General features: G+C 37.1%; 1 protein-coding gene across 1 annotated transcript in view; it reads left to right on the plus strand.

Annotated features, from left to right (window-relative positions):
* cdkal1 (CDK5 regulatory subunit associated protein 1-like 1) overlaps positions 1-21,765 on the plus strand; it is a 603,253-nt gene that overhangs the window by 35,087 nt on the left and 546,401 nt on the right. The window lies entirely within an intron of this gene.

The raw sequence follows: 21,765 nt of genomic DNA on the forward strand, positions 1-21,765 counted from the left end.
CCTAACCCAAGGAACAGGAAAGCAAATGTCTTTGTTAATTTTCAAACCTATAGTTTCAAGCTTTTCAGAGGACACAAAAGCACCATAGAGGTATGTCTGTAGCCCAAATGACTTATGGTTAACAAGTTTCTTGACGGGAATATTTCTAGGGAATAACATGAATAATAATGTAAAGCAAATTATTGTTTTTATTTTGAATCAATCTATGGTTTGGTATTGATTAGACATTAACTTGCTAGACATTTTTACCTATTGTGAGCGGTTGTTTCTAGGGCTGCACAATATATAGAAAAATGATCGTTATTGCGATAATAGTATATGCGATATCCGTATCGCAGAGAGGTGTGATAAATTGCATTTATTTTATGTGCCAAGCATTTGTGTGATGTTAATGCATGCATAGGTTGTTTATCCAAATTCAACCAATGAAATGGGGCCTTACTATCTTTATACCCACCTCCCTAGTAGGTGCTATTATGCTATTGGCTAGATCGGGTCCGAAGGGGAACGGCTCAGAGCAGAGAGTGGAAAATAAAAACTAATGGCGGGAGTAAAGACAAGCGAGGAAAATGACAACAGCGAAGAACCTGTGCATTAAAAGAACTGTACCGCTGAAATATGGCAATATTTTGGCTTCAATAGAGAAGACGTGTCATAAATGCAGGTACTGTGTAAGGGGCCGTTCACATATCGCGTCTAAAAATGCATGGAAAGCGCGTTCGTGCCGCTATCTCCTCCTTTCCATAAGCGCTTGTGTCTGTCGTTGCTATGCAACCATGACCTGCGTGAGCTTGCGGAATTTTGAGTTGAAATGTTCTCATCTCTTCGCGGCATAGACGGGTCTGGAAAAATGTGCTTCCATTTTGAGGGCGCTTGCATTTGAAATAATGGATTTGCACGTGCAAAACACACGATATGTGAACACTAAAAAATTTTGGCCACGTCGAGAGGAAACTAATCTCCACAGTCATATGGAACGCAACCTCAGGGAGCTATATGAAGACTTCAAAAAATGTAAGCCCAAATCTACCAAAACTGCTAACGAAATGCCAAGTAACAATAACAGAGTCTCAGAGACAACCATTAATCAAAGTGTTGCATGTGTAATATTAACTCCTTATGAAAAAACTGAGATATTCTTCTGAAGATCAGAAGAATATCTATTAGCCTACCTGTTTATTTTAGTATGATCATTACATATATAAATGATAAAATAACTGAATAAAAATAGCATTTCTCTAGGGAAATGTTATATCGCAAGAAATATCGTTATCGCAATACTCAACAACAATATCGCATATCGCATATTTTCCCAGTATCGTGCAGTCATAGTTGTTTCCCAGAGTGTCCTTGAGCATGGGGCTAGTTAAAATTACCCGTTTTGACTGCATTAACATCCCATGCAGTGGGATCTGGGTTTACTGCCATGAGTTCACCAATCCCTCATCAATAATACTCTGGGATTTGAGGGCCATAATCTTCCTCTCACTGTTCTCACTGTCAGGGCCGATCGACAGGAGCGTTGTTCCTCTTCACTCTATCAGGTCAGCATGTCTCCGCTTGTCCTTTCTGGGAAGAGAAAGTGTTACAGATGTGGCCTTTAAAAACGCGCGTTTTCTCCCGCGGCATTCGGCAATTCGTCTCGCACAGCCTCGCAGAATTCTGCAAGTGCTTTCGGGGGGCACTACTTACAAATTCCCTCAATGTGTTTCGCTTCACAGAATATCCACCAGGTGGCGCATAAAAAACAACTTTACATTAGATTTTTCATTTTACTTCACATTATGTCATGATTGTGAGAAAACATCCACAATAAAATACAAATTATAAATAATAATAGACAGAAATATTTACAGTACTGCATTATACAGACATTTGAAAATATTTGTAAATCCAAAAGGTTCATCAAAGTGTTAAGACGAGAAGGGGTATTGGACAACGTTTACGAATTTTTATATATGCTTTGTCATTGCTGTGGTTTCCAGGAGATGAGTGCATGTAGAATATTTAACATTGCTTTTATCAAAACAGCAAAGTGACGTAATTTGCCAGCGCATAACTTTTTTTGTACAACTAGGCTATTAAGATGATTGTGCGTGCAATGCGCATTTAAGTGCAACAGAGAATTTAGTGTGAGCATAATACACGTGACTCTGCCTGTAAAAACCCAGCAGTATTTTTTTTTTTTTTTTTATACACAAAATCATCCTAACATAATGAAAAGCTTAAATAATGCGACTTAGCTACCCACATTCTTAATTCCTGCAGATATTTATTGTGTGATTGTTCTTGTGAGATAATGTTGCAGCACAACGCGTTGCATTTATATTTTGGGCGCATCTGATTGCCATTACAATTACATTATTAATAAATATTTTAATTGAACTGTCTATTTTTCCACGTTAGTCGCAGAATGTCCGGGGTTGGCTTGAGGTCTTGCCGACAGTTTTTAAATCTTTTAAATATTCATATTCACAAAATCCATATAAAGGGTGATCAACAGTCATGACTTCTAAAATAAAATAAAAATGGCCAGATAAGAGGTATCTGATTGACAGTTTGACAGATGTTGTTTTAAAAATTAATTACATCATTATGGGGAAGTGGTATTAAATATTTGGTAAAACATAATAGGCCTACAATTATTTTAATTACGCATTTTGTTCAGTTTTGTTTTTACAAAATGTTCCCTGTTTTTTTTATAATTAATTTAACCTGAGATGTGCGTTATATCGCCTTTTGATAATTCTTTGTGTTGTCGAATTTTGACACCGTTTCATTGTCTGTTCATAATAATTTGATTCATAATTATGTCATTTTTTTTCTAAAAGTAGCAATATTTTAAAGAGATAAAAAGACAGAGAAATGACAGAGAAATTACGTTAGTCTGGTCACAATTATGGCCAGATCAATGAATCTATTGCAGAAATACAAGACAAAGTGCATGAGAAAATTAGAAGTAAGCAAAAGAGCACAGTTCAGATATTGTTAACTATTGAAGTGGGTTTTATACACGTTTCTGCTTTTTTTAAATTGACCATTTAAAATTGTATTCGCCAACACATCAACACGTTTTGTGATTGATTTACGGATTTATTACAGAAACTTGTCAGAAGCAAAGATATTGTACTAGCATAAGCGTCGATTTCGGTGGGGACGGTGCGGTGTACCCACCAGATTTCGTCATGAGTCATTTTGTACCCACCACTTTTAACTTAAAGTCCATAATAATTTGACTTTTGTTTCGATTTTTTGACCGTTTTCAGTGGTTATGAGGAGCAATATGAGAGAGAAATTTGGTAATCATTGTCTGACCCATTATAATATTCATTTTATTTTATTTTTCGTGTTCGCATTTATGAGGGAAAAAACAACGTGTCAGTTCTCTGTTACGGACGAGCGCTCTGAAAGCGCCACTAAAAGACTGCTTTAAAACTATCACAGAGACCTCAAACAGAACAGCTGCCTTTCTTTAAATTGAATTTCGTTTTGTATTAATTATATCTTAATTTTAATCAATGTTTCATGAACCAATTGCCTTGATTTATAAGAAGTAAATATAGCAGACAATCTCGACATTGGAGGCGCCGGCGAGTGAACTGGAGTTCGTCTCATAAATGAACCGAAACTCATCGTATAATGCACATTCACATTCACGGCGTATTTAGACACATTTAGACGCATTCATTACTTTTACTGGTTCTTTGTGGCAAGCTTTATGCGTGCGGTCGTGGCTTGAGTGCGGCTATATAGTAGCCTAAACGCTCATTACTTAATACAAAGCATAAGCCTCTTCCTGCATGCAATCTAATCTACTAGCCTACAATGTCAGTTGGTTATATCAACATATGTCAAATTAAGTTACACGATATCAACATTTTTATAAGTTATAAACATTAATTTAAAATAACTTAAATCGTATGTATAGTAGATTAGCTTAAATAGCATTTAAACAAAGGAACTGCAAGGGATTAAAACCCCGCCCACACGCTGGTGAAAACTGGAAAAACCGGTTTTCTTTTGATTCCCTGAGAGGAGATCGATTAGCATTGGGGGTTGGCAAAGAATTAGCAGACCTGGGGGGTGGGTGGTTTGTAATTTTTTTACTCTGTGTCAATTGGTAGCAGCTAAAACAAGCAGCTAAAACAAAGACTGCAATTAATTACATTTTGGAACTAACTTCCTTCATGTCGTTTTATTTATACACTGTAAAAAAAAAGTTTTTTTGTTTTTATTTGTAAGTAAAGTTAGCATTAAATATGTTTTACAAATAAATGGTTTACAAACTCTTGGAGGTTTGTTACCATCATTCAGAAGAGTGGTGCTTGTGTTTTACGTGATTAAATCAGGAAGATTACATTGGTTTCTTTGACAGTTTGTCAACAAAATGCAAAAATATAGTATATTTATAAACATCGCTAAAACAAAGAGTGAATAAGAATTAAAAAAGTAATGATGTTTATGTTTTATGCACTTTTAGTTTTGTTGCAATTTCACCAAAAGCTTATAATTAGGAAATACACACAACACGCTAAACTTATATTCTCTATATGTTAAAAATGTTGTAAAAAAAAAAACGTATTCTAATATAATAAGAATAACAATATGATAGCCTAAATTTATATTGCGCCTCAAACTGATTTAGATATGGAAAGAGGAATTCTTCTCAACTACCACCAATAAAGTTTTAAAATTCTTCTTTAGAAAATATTATATTTTGATGTTTCTGCGCAAGTTCAGCAGACAGTGTGGTTCGGGTTTGTTCCGATCAGAGCTCGTGAGTGGAGAGCGCATTCTGAATATTCCGCAGGGTCGCTCGCTCAACCCAGATGTCCTGTTGCCTGGTTCGAAAATATGTGGAGTAAGGGCTGCTTCCAACTAAAAGTTTTAGTTGTTCATTTAAGTCATTCATGGACAAATCTCCCCTTCATATTCATTTAATTACTACTTTAGCCTACAGGATAATGAGCGTTTACGTAATATAGCCGCACTCAAGCGCACGACCGCACGCATAAAGCTTGCCACAAAGAACCGGTAAAAGTAATGATTATGAATGCGTCTAAATGTGTCTAAATACGCCGTGAATGTGAATGTGCATTATACGCTGAGTTTCGGTTCATTTATGAGACGAACTCCAGTTCACTTGCCGGCGCCTCCAATGTCGAGATTGTCTGCTATATTTACTTCTTATAAATCAAGGCAATTGGTTCATGAAACATTGAATAAAATTAAGATATAATTAATACAGTCTTTTAGTGGCGCTTTCAGGGCGCTCGTCCGTAACAGAGAACTGACACATTGTTTTTTCCCTCATAAATGCGAACACGAAAAATAAAATAAAATGAATATGTTTTTTTGTTGGATCAGACAATGATTACCAAATTTCTCTCTCATATTGTTCCTCAACCACTGAAAACGGTTTAAAAAAATCGAACCAAAAGTCAAATTATTATGGACAGAAGTTAAAAGTGGTGGGTACACAATGACCCATGACGAGATCTGGTGGGTACGCGTACCCACCGTCCCCACCGAAATCGATAAAGGGAAACATGATAATATAAAAAGTACTGTATGCAGAAACGCGCATTACAACCATGTTAAAGCTATTTAAAACGTTCCGATGCAAAAAGGAACTAAATGTAAAATTAGATAAACTAGTTAATGATATTGCGCAAATGCTCTCGGTCTCTTCAAAGGTCTTCGCGAATTATTGCGTTATAAGACTCAGTTATTATACATCACGTCTCTTCTACTGTAAGTACATAGAAAAAAAAATGATGCGCGTTTGAGTCGGATTTTTATGAGTCGGATTTTTATGAAGAATATGTGACTGTTTATGTAACTGGCAAAAGAAAACTTTGCCAACCAAACGTTTGCCAAAAAGCGTGCATGTGTATGACATCAAAGTAGCCTACTGCCAAAACACCGAGAATCCCTGTCATGTTACTTCAATATCATACAGTATGCTCAGCATGAAGTCGAGCACACATACAGTATTGTCTTCAGTATGGCCACATGAAACACGACTGCCATCTACAGGTTTTAGTATTTCCTGCGTCCAACACCTAATCCCCCTTCTGCAGAATCCCGCAGAATTTCGGAAGTGCTCGTGGCATTCTTCTCTCTGAGACGCGCATTTTTAAAGGCCACATCTGTACATACAAATGTGGTTCAGGCAGCGGAAACACCCAGAGGTCTGGTCAATGTTGTAAATTAGAGGTTTATTGAAGGTGTGACCTGATTGCTTGCTTGGTTTAATTTGCTTGGTTTAATCTGCAGTTTTGTGGTCTCGAACACAGTAGATGTTTCTCGCTCAGTTTCAGTCTCTTTCAGACAATCCATTTATTATATTGTGATGTGTTGTAACTTTATTGAATAAATGCACTGGAATGTATCTATTTTTATTACCATATTAGCTAGGCCTTTTGCTATAATCAATATATCTGCCTATTGTACGATATATAGACATGACCTCTAATTTTTGGTGCCGTGATATATTGCCCATTATGTTTACATAGATATTTATGTCACCAACATTTTGCCTATCATGCTGCCTCTGTCGTCATCTCAGTGTCAGAGGCGAAAGCAGGGCTCTGGTAGTTCCTTCATACGCAGAGCGGACATCAACAGGTAAAAAAAAGGCGTCATTCAAGGCGTTATAGTGTTTTCCTGACAACTACAGGCAGTTTGGAAGACTAAGTCTAAATGCACTTGGTTTCAAAGCCGCAATCCACTGTTCCGGTGCGAAATGGTGCACGCTCACCACTAGCGTTAAGGCCGTTTCACACGGGACGTGGCAGTCGAGTGTTTGGAGTGTTATTCTTAACTTGTTATTGTGACAGGCAATGGTGACAGACAGTTATTACATTTTACATTTAGTCATTTAGCAGACGCTTTTGTCCAAAGCGACTTACAAATTAGGACTAAATTAAGCGAGTCATCGTGAAGAGTAGCCGCAAGAGAAAAGTAAGCAGAGAATCGAAGATAGGCTTACCTCGAGTCAAATAGAACACTGAATAACGGGAGAATGGGGTATTTCAGAAGAAACTAGGCTACTAGCACGCTCTTGCCGTCTCCACCAACTCACCGCTTTTCCGCTGGTTATGATCTGAATCCCTTTATTTATATCTTTCTACAGTTGCTGTCTCGGCCCAGCAATTAAAGCAAATAACGTGAGAATGGGCCAAATCGAAACTAGCTGCTAGTAGGCAGTACTTAAGTGCAATAAAACTGCAATAATTTTCACCCACTGTTGTTAAAGTCGAAACGTGTCTAAATAAAATAAAATTAAAAAGGTAAAAATGAAAAGTAAGCAGAGAATCGAAGATAGACTTACCTCGAGTCAAAAAGAACACTGAATAACAGAGAACAGGGTATTTCTGAAGAAACTACTAGCGCGCTCTTGCCGTCTCCACCAAATGACCGCTTGTCCGCTATTATTAGCTATACCGCTATTATTAGCATCAATGGTAAATCAAGATATACTGTAGGCCTAAATCAAGTAGTGGCCATTACCCAGACTTTAGTTAAACTTTATAAATTATAGCTTGCTTTCTGTTCTTGTATAACTTGCACACATATGACATTAAGGAAATATGCGAGGTACAACCCATAGGGTAACTAGCAGATATTCAAATAAAATAACCTTTGATTACGTAACTCATCATTGGATCATCATATGATCCAATATTGATTGGAGCAAAATTTGCATCACAGACACTGAATGATGGGCTTGAGTGTAGGGCTGTCCAGATTATTTGATTTTTTTTTTAAAAATTTGAACCATTTTGAGTTATCCGCAAAAAAATGTGACTTGTTTCACGGACGAGGCGTCCATAATTGAGCAGAAAGTAGATATTTAATGAACTCAGCTGTTATAAACTTGAACTTCAATATTTTTGGTCAACATTTCAGTTCATCCTGATTTAAAAAGTACACTTTCATTTAGCAAGTTTTGATGTTCTCATGTTGTATTAAAGAAATTAGTCATTGTAATAGCATTTAGATGAGGCTCTGCAACCACAACCCATATTTCACTGACACAGTAAGGTCTATAACGCAGTTAGTAGCCCCTTTCACATAAGCCCCTTTCACACAGCGCGATGATCCTGGCAAATTGCCGGGAAATTGCCAGAACGCCTTCTGTGTGAACGCAAACACGAACCGGGATTGATGCCGGCATCAATGCCGGGTTGGGGACCTAGTAACATTGCCGTGTTCAGTCCCAGAACGTGCGCTGTGTGAACAAAAGCCGTCATCAATGCCGTGTCGTAATGATGACGCTGAAGCCGGGATCGTTCGCCAGCTGTGAAACTGTACGTAATGTGCTAGTTTATGATCGAATCAGAGAAAAAAAATGCACAAGCATGGTTTCTCGAGAGAGAAATCGCAGCTCATAAGCAAACTTAAGACGCTGCTGAGACATTACATGTCACGTCGATGTCACGTGCCTTTACGGGATTTTTACGGGTTGTGTGTGAATGCACTCTCTGATTCCGGAAAATCACTGGCAGTGTGAATTAACCAAAATCAAACGAACCCGGGTCAAATCCCGGGTCACTTTATCTGTGTATTTTCCGGAATCTCTGTGTGAAAGAGGCTACAGAGATTCCGGAAAATACACAAGTGACCCGGGATTTGACCCGGGTTCGTTTGATTTTGTGATATTGTGTAGGCTATATTGTCATTTATCATTTTATGATATTGAAGAAATTGTAGCATTGTATTATAAAGCTGTGGTCAAATATTAAAGTAAAACTAATAATTTTAAATGATTATAAAGATACATTGCTCATGCCTGGGTGAATAGTATTGGCTGAGTTAAGTTTAGAGACGTGCTCCAGAAAAAAGTTCACGGAGACAGAGAGGCAAAAGCACACCCTGTTTATTTTCTTTATTTTACAAAAGCGCAATGTTTTGTTTCGATTGTAAGTGGACACAAAAAGTCTATTTTGCTGCTATGTGAAAAAATCGAGCAAAACGCGATGGCATTTTTTGAAAAAAGTGTCAGTCTCATTTAAACACAAGTATAATTTAATTTTCTACTATAAAGCAACTCTCTGTTGTGTTTTTGTTTTTACCTTCGGACTAAACGGACTCAAGAAGAAATTAATGAACTAGAGAAGAGTTCCAGATGAAAGAAGACGGAGCCTCCGCGCCTATTACGTGATCACTACGGACCAATGGGTGTTTACCAGCCATTACTTTTCCGGAAAATTCGCTTTGGCAAGCCTTTTCGAACTCCTGAAACAAACACAAAATGAACATTGTTTTGACCTGATTTTGTTCGAAATGTCAGTTTTGCTTGGTGTATTGGGGCCTTTACAGGAGGAGGCTCTGTCTTTCCAAGAAACTTGCTGCTATACATCTACACTAGGGGTGGGAATGTTTTGGAATCTCAAGATTAAACTAGAATGCATTTCCGGAGGAACTGCAAAGTGTGCTTGCTCGGGTGCGGTTCACTAATGTTAGCAGGTAGTGGATAAGGGTGCATTGAAGTTTGCTTGATCTGAGAATTTCAACAATAGTACTTTTCAAGATTGTGCAAAAAGGTGAAAAGTTATGTGCATTAAGAGACATGTCTGCAATGTAGACTAGTGCCAATGGCATTGTTTATGTGGCTTGGTTGTTGGTTTTGAAATAATTGGTTATGAATATACAGCAGAGAGTGGGAGTGTTTTGGATAATGAAATAGTAGCCTATTGAAAAGAAGTTGAGAGTCTTCATTTACTGTATCCAATAAGCCAATACAAAACTCACCCAGCTGTTCTGTGGTTGAGTGTTCCCTTTGATTAGGAACAAATTTACTATCTCAAATTAAGGTCTACCGTAATTAGCGATGCTTTGATTGCTGCTGTCAAGATGGTTGTCATCACCTACACAGAAACGCTGATTTTTATAGCCTACTGTCAGTCCTCATATTGTAATTAAATGAAAAACGCTCTGTTTCACTATTAGTTTGCTCTAGCGATGCAATCACAACAACATGGATAACGCTGTTTGGCCTTGCCTAACTTTATATGACATATGCGCCATATGCTAGAGTTACACATCCCGCTGCCATTTCAGGGCTTGAATTTCGGTGTGGGAATGTGGGGATTGCGCATAATTTAAACCATTCCCGCAAGGTTAGCTTTTATAGTGCGAGAAATTCCCGCACAAATATATTCGCTTCATCTCAGAGCAAATGATTAAAAAATAAATTTACAGATGTGAGAAAAAAGATGTCAAACTGTCTTTTATTTTCGAATTTAATTCCTCAATCAGTGCTAAACCGGCATTTTCTGTCTTCCGCTGAGCCCTGGCCGTAGACAGATCATATGTTTCACGCTGTCAATGCAGTGGTCTGCGTTGCACTGATCTTATTCACACTATCGAGTGTAGGTGCAGAATTCTAACACTGAGTCATAATGAGCTGTTTGTGAAGAAATTATCCGCTTCCAAATTATGTCATTTTAATCACGAAATTGAAACATTAAAAAACAATTTGCTCTTTATGGTGTGCGAGTGATAGAGCGCGGCAGCAACGAATTATATATTTACAATTATATTGCACTTTTTTACAACTACGTAAAATAAAATCACTTTACTTCACAAACTACCTAAGTTGCCTGCATTCACTGAGGTAAATTATAATCATCAAAAATAGTATATGTAATATTCACAACAATAACCGTTAAAAATACTGTATAATAATGGCAAAATGTATGAATACTTACACACATACGTAAACTCCTCCATCGTTAGTTATGACCGTTCTGACTGGTGATGACGTGGTGCGCGAAATGACAGTTGGGTGATCATCGCTCTCCACTTCCTGTGAAGTGATGTATCGATGTTCCCTTATTCCCTATGCCGTGCGCAGTGCCCTTCGAACTGAACATGTTCGCTCCCTTCGGATTGGAATCTCACTTAAGATGGTGGAATACCCTGTGAAGTCCACTTCGCAGTCCACTTACGGTCAAATGGAACGCACTTCTAGAGCGACGTTGTTGATTATTTGAGCATGTGACCGCGTTTCTCCTTGTTTTCTATTGTTATGCGCAGCATATTTCCCGCGCGCACAAACACAGCCACAGACAATGAATTGTTTGTTTGGTTAGCGAAGAAGAGCATGATCATGATGATGTATTTTGTATAAAGTTTTTTGTTTTGTTTTGTTATTACCAGTTTTGAGAACTGGAAATGCACAATTCATGCACACAAGTGATTAAATTAGACCGATGCATCAAAAGTTATCCCCCCCCCCATAATCTTTAGATCCCCCCGTGACCCATGTAAGTGGGGAATTCCCTCCCAGTTTAAAAAACGAAATTCAGGCCCTGCATTTATTAAGACAAACCTAGTAAAAACGAATGCAGTCTATACACTGACTTGGCAGCTCTGTGAAATGTAATACAACAGTGCCACCTACTGTCTAAATGCATTAACATTAAAAGTGTGAGGTGAAACTCTTGCATAGACATAGGTAAATGGGTTTGTCAATTAGCCTGAAATAAAAAAATAAAAAAAAATTCAAATCTTGTGCATCCTCACATTGGAGTCCTGAGTTCATGTACAAAGTTTGGTTTCGATACGTGACAGAGTTCCTGAGATATGGACGACTTCCTGTTTGGCGACTACGCCGCCGATTTTGTTTGGCTGTGATGGGCAAATGCTTCCGAAAATCAAAAATCCTTCTAGTAACTTTTGTGAGGCTTGGTCCAAGGATCATGTACGTCCAGTTTCGTGAAGTTCGGACCAAATTTGTGACCTGTGAAAAATTAGTTTTGCTTTCTGTTCAATCCAATATGGCGGACGAACGACATGGACTCGTGATGTCATCTTCGCGAGCAACTTACACCGGTACTGACCGGACGTTTTAAAGTTGGAACGGGGTCTCTGTCTCAAAGGGCCTAGGCGCAGGAGCTGGCCAAAATTTCTCTCCCGGGAATAATAATAATAATAATAATAATAATAATAATAATAATAATAATAATAATAATAATAATAATAATAACTAGAAAAATGCATTTCCGGAGGAACTGCGAAGTGTGCTTGCTCGGGTGCGGTTCACTAACGTTAGCAGGTAGTGGATAAGGGTGCGTTGAAGTTTGCTTGATCTGAGAATTTCAACAATAGTACTTTTTTTCAAGATTGTGCAAAAAGGTGAAAAGTTATGTGCATTAAGAGACATGTCTGCAATGTAGACTAGTGCCAATGGCATTGTTTATGTGGCTTGGTTGTTGGTTTTGAAATAATTGGTTATGAATATACAGCAGAGAGTGGGAGTGTTTTGGGTGATGAAATAGTAGCCTATTGAAAAGAAGTTGACAGTCTTCATTTACTGTATTCAATAAGCCAATACAAAACTCACCCAGCTGTTCTGTGGTTGAGTGTTCCCTTTGATTAGTAACAAATTTACTATCTCAAATTAAGGTCTACCGTAATTAGCGATGCTTTGATTGCTGCTGTCAAGATGGTTGTCATCACCTACACAGAAACGCTGATTTTTATAGCCTACCGTCAGTCCTCATATTGTAATTAAATGAAAAACACTATCAGTTTCACTATTAGCTTACTCTAGCGATGCAATCGCAACAACATGGATAACGCTGTTTGGCCTTGCCTAACTTTATGCATGCGCCATATGCGGATGCTTCTAACATGCGCCATATGCTAGAGTTACATATCCCGCTGCCATTTCAGGGCTTGAATTTCGGTGCGGGAATGTGGGAATTGCGCATAATTTGAGTTTAGTTTATTACAAGGACAATGCATATTAACATGACAAGTCAAAATATGCCAGAGTTAGCCAAAAGGCTAGTTTTCATCTGCAGTCCTAGGCCAGATGTACAATAGGCAACCTAAAAATACAATGTAAAAACAACAATTTAATCAAAACATAACAAAATATAACAGAATACAACAAACCCTACAATTTCCAAAATCAACAGAGAAAAAAATAAAATAAATAAATCAATCAATGTTGACATATTTGCATGCTAAAAAGCCAAGTTTTAAAAGAAGAACGAAATCCATTTTAACTATTTAATTCTCTAACTGATGTTGGGATGTCATTCCATTCTTTAGAGGCTTTAATAGAGAAGGCAGACTGACTAAAAGCAGTTTTCCTGAAATTAATAACACAGTCCCTTCTAAATGTACCTCTAGTGAGACGACTGTTTTCCTATCTTAAACTCAGAAACTCACTAAGAGGTGGTGGGGCCAGGCCATTAAGAACTTTATAAGCTAAACAGCCATTTGAAAACTTAAAGTTTTCCCAACTCAACAATTTATATTTGGATAAAATCTTACAATGATGAAAATGACGTGGTTTCCTATCAAAATTTTTTAGCGTTTGTTTATATATAGTCTGTATTGGGAGCAAGGTGGAGTGGTTGGCCTGAGACCAAGTAGGTAGACAATAATTCATATGCGAAAATATCATAGAGTGCATAAACATTTTGGCAGCTTGGGTAGACATAGAATTCCTGATATGTCGAAAATTAGATAAATTAAATTTTATTTTCTTAACAGTATTTGAAATCTGAGAATTAAACTTAAGTTTGGAGTCAATGATAATACCAAGATATTTAAATTCTGAGACAATTTGAATTTTTTCACTGGTAATAAAAATGTCCGGATCAACTGCAGAGTTGGTGGTTTTACTAAAAAACATACCAACTATTTTGGAAAGATTTAACTGCAGGCTACAGTGGTTTAACCATTCACTAATTTTAACCATAGCATTCGTAAATTTGGCTGCCACTGCTGCTTTTGATGTTCCATGTATATATAAAACAGTGTCATCTGCATACATTTGAACTCTCACTTCTGGGCACGCACTTGGCAAGTCATTAATAAACACGCAAAACAAAAGGGTGCCCAATATAGACCCTTGAGGCACTCCAGTGGACAACTGAAGAGGTTCAGAATGATAGCTGCCAATACGTACAATTTGTGATCGTTGAAAAAGATAAGATGCTACCCACTTTAGAGCAATATCTGAAAAATTAAAAAGAGATAGTTTAGACAGTAAAATATTGTGATTAACAATGTCAAAGGCTTTCCTAAGATCTAAAAAAATAGCTCCAACAACCTTGTTCCTATCAAGCAATGATTTAATATTTTCGATAAAAAAACAGTTTGCTGTCTCAGTGGAGTGATTTGTCCTAAATCCAAATTGTAATGGATGAAGGGAAAAGACTGAGTTATTCAAGTGATTCCTAATCTGTTGAGACACCCATTTTTCTAAAACCTTAGATATTACTGGCAAAATGCTAATAGGTCTATAATTGGAAATGATTTGTCTGTCTCCTGATTTAAATAAAGGGGAAACGATAGATAATTTCCAAGCATTTGGGAATTCCCCCACAGAAATTGATTGATTAATACTTTTTGTGATGGGGATAAGCAAGGACGAACCTAATTCTTTCAACATTGTATTATCCATACCAAAGACATCTTTCGCTTTAGAAGTATTAAGTGAACTGATTAAGGATTCTATATTTCTTTCAGAAGTGCTGGAAAACACAAGGCTGTGCTCTGACGACAAGATAGGGCACTTACTAATATCTACGTGTGAGAAACCCTGTGCAATAGATGCAACAGAGTCTACAAAATAGTTGTTAAAAGCTGTAGCAACCACAGTTGGATCAGAAATACTTTTCCCATCCAACACAAGATCAACAGGTTTTCTGTCTTTATGTTCCTGCCCCAGCAATTTGTTTAATTGATCCCAAATCAATTTTGAATGGCCCCCTGCATTGTTTATAATGGTTAGAAAAAAGTCAGCCCTTGACTTTCTTAACTGAGATGTAACTTTATTCCTCAACATTGCAAAACGGTGTTTATCAGTACTTAATTTTTAATTGTTAGCCTGTCAGCATTAATCCATGGGAGACTATTCTTATAATTTCTGTTTCTAAATTTTTGGGTAAACTCCTTAATAAAATACTGCAGTCTACTTGTAAGCACTGTACTTCCATCATGTACATCTTTCCCAGCTAGCAAATTACTCCAGTTAAACCTGTTTATTGTATCTATAAAATGATCCCGTACTTTGTTGGGTATTCTAGATACTTCTTTCTCCTTAACAGTTGAAACACAAAACCTTCTGCTAGTTAACTTTCTTGTCACCAGAACTAAATTATGATCCGATAATCCAGTGATCATATTAAAGGATTTTGTAATTCTTTCTGGTTTATTGCAAAAGATTAAGTCAATCTGCATTTCAGTATTATGAGTTTTTCTTGTTGGACCCTTGACTACCTGTTAAATCAAAATTATCACATATTTGTTTAAGATTTTTCCTGGCTACTCTGTCTTCCCAATTAACATTAAAATCCCCCATTATTAATACCTCTTTTTCAAAGTTGCATCTAAGAAGCATACTACGAAAATTTTCATAAAAATCAACTTTGGCAGAGGGAGGGCGATACATTACAATCAAACTAAAAAACATTTGTGGCGATACTATAATTTTCAATCCAATACATTCCAAGTCACTATTTGACAAGTTAATTTCCTCACATTGAATACTATTTTTTATATATACCAAAACAACACCACCTTTAGATCTCTCTCTATCATTTCTAAAAATTTGATAACCTGGTATGGTGATAGCTGCATGAGGTGAATTCTCATGAAGCCAGGTTTCGGACAGACATAAGAAATCCAAATTAGAGTCCAATAACAAATGTCGGATTTGTTCATTTTTAGACATGAGACTACGTACATTCAGATGACCGCCAAATAATGCCTTTGGTTTTATGCTGGGGTCCCATAATATTTTAGAGTTGTTCACAGTTCTGAAGACGTTCCATTTTCTATTTTTCACTACTGCTCGGTTTGTCGTCAACTTCCTGATTTGATTTGTAGTACTTCCGATCGTGGCTAAGCTACCCATATCAGCATTACCTTCAGTAAAATGAAATTGTGACTAACAATTTTCGAATTGCCAAGTCGCCAAGTCATTTAAACCATTCCCGCAAGGTTAGCTTTTAAAGTGCGAGAAATTCCCGCACAAATATATTCGTTTCATCTCAGAGCAAATGATTAAAAAATAAATTCACAGATGTGAGAAAAAAGATGTCAAACTGTCTTTTATTTTCGAAGTTAATTCCTCAATCAGCGTTCGACCGGCATTTTCTGTCTTCCGCTGAGCCCTGCATGGCCGTAGACAGATCATATGCTTCACGCTGTCAATGCAGTGGTCTGCGTTGCGCTGATCTTATTCACACTATCGAGTGTAGGTGCAGCATTCTAACACTGAGTCATAATGAGCTGTTTGTGAAGAAATTATCCGCTTCCAAATTATGTCATTTTAATCACGAAATTGAAACATTAAAAAACAATTTGCTCTTTATGGTGTGCGAGTGATAGAGCGCGGCAGCAACGAACCAACTGATCAGCTTGCAGCGTAACATTGAATGCTCGGCCGAACAGCTGATCATAGCTGTACAGGGCGCCTTATTATTTTTCATCTCCATAAATATATCTAGTAGTAAAGCTAATGCAAGGGCTAGAAATCAATTAATCTTTTGCTGATACTTCCTTGTCATCATGGAGAGCGCAGTTCATGGTTGCATAGCAACGACAGACGCCACGGGAGAGCAAGCGCTTGTGGAAAAGAGACAGCGGCGCGCCCGCGCTTTCCACTTGTTTTTACACATCTAAGGTGCGTTCCATTCGACAGGGTCCATACGCAGTGTTCACTGCTCCCCTACTCCCTGAGCACGGTCTATCAGTTGAAGTGGACTTCACTGACAATAACCGCTCATTTGAAACACCCTGCAAACGTCATCAAAGAAAGTCAACGACGGGGTCACGCAGATTATGATATAACATTAAATATATATAGTACTACATTCATATTTTAATTTTTATTATTATATTATATATTTACAATTATATTGCACTATTTTACAACTACCTAAAATAAAATAACTTTACTTCACAAACTAGCTAAGTTGGCTGCATTCACTGAGGTAAATTATAATCATCAAAAATAGTATATGTAATATTCACAACAATAACCGTTAAAAATACTGTCATTTGTATAAAAATGGCAAAATGTATGAATACTTACACACATACGTAAACTCCTCCATCGTTAGTTATGACCGTTCTGACTGGTGATGACGTGGTGCGCGAAATGACAGTTGGGTGATCATCGCTCTCCACTTCCTGTGAAGTGATGTATCGATGTTCCCTTATTCCCTATGCCGTGCGCAGTGCCCTTCGAACTGAACATGTTCGCTGCCTTCGGATTGGAATCTCACTTAAGATGGCGGAAAACCCTGTGAAGTCCACTAGAGCGACGTTGTTGATTGTTTGAGAATGTGACTGCGCGTTTCTCCTTGTTTTCTATTGTTACGCGCAGCATATTTCCCGCACGCACAAACACAGCCACAGAAAATGAATTGTTTGTTCGGTTAGTGAAGAAGAGCATGATGTATTTTGTATAAAGGTTTATTTTTTTTCGAAATTCAGGCCCTGCATTTATTAAGACAAACTTAGTAAAAACGAATGCAGTCTATACACTGACTTGGCAGCTCTGTGAATTGTAATACAACAGTGCCACCTACTGTCTAAAAGCATTAACATTAAAAGTGTGAGGTGAAACTCTTTTGCATAGACCTAGGTAAATGGGTTTGTCAATTAGCCTGAAAAAAAAACAAAAAAAAAAAACATTCAAATCTTGTGCATCCTCACATTGGAGTCCCGAGTTCATGTACAAAGTTTGGTTTCGATACGTGACAGAATTCCTGAGATATGGACGACTTCCTGTTTGGCGACTACGTCGCCGATTTCGTTTGGCTGTGACGGGCAAGCGCTTCCGAAAATCAAAAATCCTTCTAGTAACTTTTGTGAGGCTTGGTCCAAGGATCATGTACGTCCAGTTTCGTGAAGTTCGGACCAAATTTGTGACCTGTGAAAATTTAGTTTCGCTTTCTGTTCAATCCAATATGGCGGACGAACGACATGGACTTGTGATGTCATCTTTGCGTGCAACTTACACCGGTACTGACCGTACGTTTTAAAGTTGGAACGGTGTTTCTGTCTCAAACGGCCTAGGCGCAGGAGCTGGCCAAAATTTCTCTCCCGGGAATAATAATAATAATAATAATAATAAGAAAACTTAAGAAGAACAATAAGTGTGCTGCTTTCAGCAAGCACACTTGATAATAATAATAATAATAATAAGAAAACTTAAGAAGAACAATAAGTGTGCTGCTTTCAGCAAGCACACTTAATTACATTTCCTGCCTATTATTTTTTAGGATTAAGATATAAGCAGAGGCAGACAGAGTACACAGCTACATTACTTGAGTAAAAGTACAGATACCCCTTGCTAAATTTTACTCAAGTACAAGTAAAAGTACTGCAGTCAGATGTCTACTTAAGTAAAAGTACTAAAGTACTTGTTTTTAAAAGTACTTGAGTATCAAGAGTACAAGAGTACATTTTCTAAATATTGCATTACTACTGCCACAGTGCTTTCATTGGTAAACACAGCAAACACTTGAAACGAAAACTATCATTAACTTGTTCAGAAAATTGAAATAGTCTGGCGAGGTGGGACCACGGCTTGGCACATTCCCGGGATGCGATATTTTTTTTCATCCCTGATTGGTCTGATGACCTACCCCTAACCCCACCCCTAAACCTACCTGTCACTGGGGGTCTTATGACCTCCATAACCCTGCCCCTAAACCTACCCGTCACTGGGGTTAAGACCAATCAGGGATGACTTCCCTAATGAATATTCATGAGTCTTCCCCTACCATCCTGGGGAAAAAAATATCGCTCCCAGGATGGACCTGCTGCGTCTTCATCCATTGTTTCGTCCATGGTTTCTTCTCTTATCTAAATCTGACCATGGAGTTGACTTTGGCGGAAAGCTGAAGGTGATTGCTGATAGGCTGTCCCAATCAGTGGCGCCTGCACAATCCAATCACATTTGAGAGGGTTTCCGAGATGTTTCTTTTTTCCTTTTTTTTTTTTTTTTTTTTTTTGGGAAGTAGTAACGGGTACTCACAGTTATGGATAGAAATGTAGTGGAGTAAAGAGTACAATATTTGCCTCTCAAATGTACTTGAGTAAAGTCATGAGTACTCCCCAAAAATGATACTCGAGTAAAGTACAGCCTCAAAATTGTACTTAAGTACTGTACTCAAGTAAATGTACTCAGTTACTGTCCGGCTCTGGATATAAGTGGATATAACAATTACAAAAATGGATATAATTTATATATTTGTACATCTTGTGAAAATGAATGCGAACCAATTTGAGTAAAAATCAGCCACAAAGTGGCAATTTTAAAATTATTTTGACCAAATCAAATTTCTTCTGAATCCTTGCTTTAAGCCCGTACACTCCTAAGCAGTTTGTCAGACCTGTCTCACCAAACTTTGCACACATTAGCTCTAGACCATGTTGAGAAAAAATTATCAAAAGATTTTTGATGTACATAACACTTTTTAGCAGATGCACTTTTTTATTTGTATCTGGTATATGGCCCATTGCGACTATTATGCCTATATCATGCGCCATTCTAGTCATTCTGAGCAAACATGAATTTATGATACTTGGGACAACAAATTCTAATCCCTTTAAACTCGCCATTTCAACTGAATCGATGAAGGCTGTGATGTTAATGTTGTCCTCTAGATGGAGCCACGTAATAATGAATCTTTTAAGCCAATCTTTTTCTATCAGTTTCCATTTTTTTGAATGGAAATAAATGCATACATCTAGTTCATTTGTATAACTATTGTGTACTGACAGTTTAGTTTTATATAATTAGTGTAGAAATCTGTGAAATGCTTATAAATCATTAAATGTTTATAGAACTTTTATAGACAAATACATTTTTCAAATTGTCAGACATGATTAAATATATTGCTGTCCATTTAATGTGGAGACAATTTTATTTGTCTATCAAAATATAAATTATACAATTTCTATAAAGACACTTCTTTGCTGTTGTGGTATAATAAATCAAACACTTATGTTTTAATCTGCAAGCATTAGGTTAGAAGGCTAAACATCTTAGAAATAAATTATAAAAATGAAAGGTTCTTAAGATAAATGCTTCCAATAAATGAGGTTTTGAGCTGCAAATGAAATCTTCACATTCATTTGAAATTGTCCTGTGATTTCCAATGATGTGATTTATCAGTGATTTATGACAGTAAACCATATTTATACAGATTTTTTTTTACTTCTCTTTTAACCGGAAGAGGGAATGCTTTCCTATGATTTTTTTTAAATCATTGTGTTGCTGCAACCTGTTTAATCAAACCCTAACTATCAGTGAAAATTCAAGATGGACATGGCTGCAAAAACCTCATGAACATTTTCCCAGCTTCTTAAGAACACTGCTAATAAAACGGGATGTTTTGATTCATAGCTGCCTCTGAGGGGTTATTGTGATTTCATTTTCATGTCACTTTGGATTAATCATTTAGACAGGAAGACATGGTCTCGCAGCTGGATGTCCACCTTTCACATTGTGATCCCATTGATCTTTATGAGTGCACTGTTCTGTTGGATGCTTGAAAATGATCAGCCAAGCCTTGTGTGTTCAGTTTAAACAGGAATCTACATATTGGCTCTATTTTTTTCAATTAGGGGGAGACCAGTCGGCATGTTGCAGTACAGTATCCATAGGCTAGATATCCTTGCTTGAGCGGCTGTAATCCGAAGCCAGCCTTCACTGAGGTTTTTTCTTTTTCTTTTCTAGTCCCCATTGTCTGTCCCTCATTCATCTGCAGGAGATAATTCACCTTCTTTCATACAAGTCAAATAATATTCTGTTTGTACTCATGCTCATGTAAGCATTTAGTTCTTTGGTGTTTGCGGGTTCTCTTTATCTAGAAATAAAAGCAGTGCTGGTATTTGCATGTGATTACAAACAGCCTCCCGGGGCAATATGCAAATGTAAGGAAGCTAAATTCTGTGTTTATTTCCCATACCTTAACTGGTTTTTAGTTTTGTTGAATTTGCATCTCATTTGCATTGTCTCTGCATGGCTGGGAATTGGGAGTTAGATGACCTAAATTGTTTTCAGTTTTGGGAACTATGAACCATTTTGTTTGATAGATTGATTTGATTAACCTCTTAAACTTCACGAGGACGACGGCACACTGTCATTCTTTTATATTAGTTCAAAGTTTTAATGTAAATGATTGCAATTACCTCGACAAACTATACATCATTAAAAGATCCAACTCAAGTTTCAGTATTTGACCTATTTTATTCTGAAAATCTTACAGTGGCAGTTATGTCTTAATTTGTTATGAATTTTTTTTCCCGATACATTTAATATGAATTATGACCGTCAACAGTTCCCATTCAGAAAAAAAAAAAACTCCTGTACGGTCATCATGAAAGTGCTTGACAAAACAACATCCCTCTGGGCTTATAGTTCAAAAGTGTGCACATTTGGAGAAATATTGATAGATTCTCACATGTTTTTGTCAAATTTCTATAGAGAGGAGTAATATTTATTAAATGTTTACCCAAAATCCTGTGCTTTGACTGTGCAGCACCACTGAACACTCTGTGATTCATTCATACTGAAACTGGAGGGTGTTTTATGCGCTTTTAGTCCCCAAACGAGACTTGTGTTGTACAGCCATATCATGTGACATTCCAAGAACTACTTAACATAAGCAAGGATGTCAAACACATATAGATGTTTCTTTCTGTAGTCTCATTACAAGTAGACAAACACGTTGTGATAATGAGGGTTCATTTCCCATTGCAAGCGTTGTC

The sequence above is a fragment of the Squalius cephalus genome (genome assembly GCF_949319135.1).
Source record: "Squalius cephalus genome assembly, chromosome: 15".
In the NCBI taxonomy this organism is placed as follows: Eukaryota; Metazoa; Chordata; class Actinopteri; order Cypriniformes; family Leuciscidae; genus Squalius; species Squalius cephalus.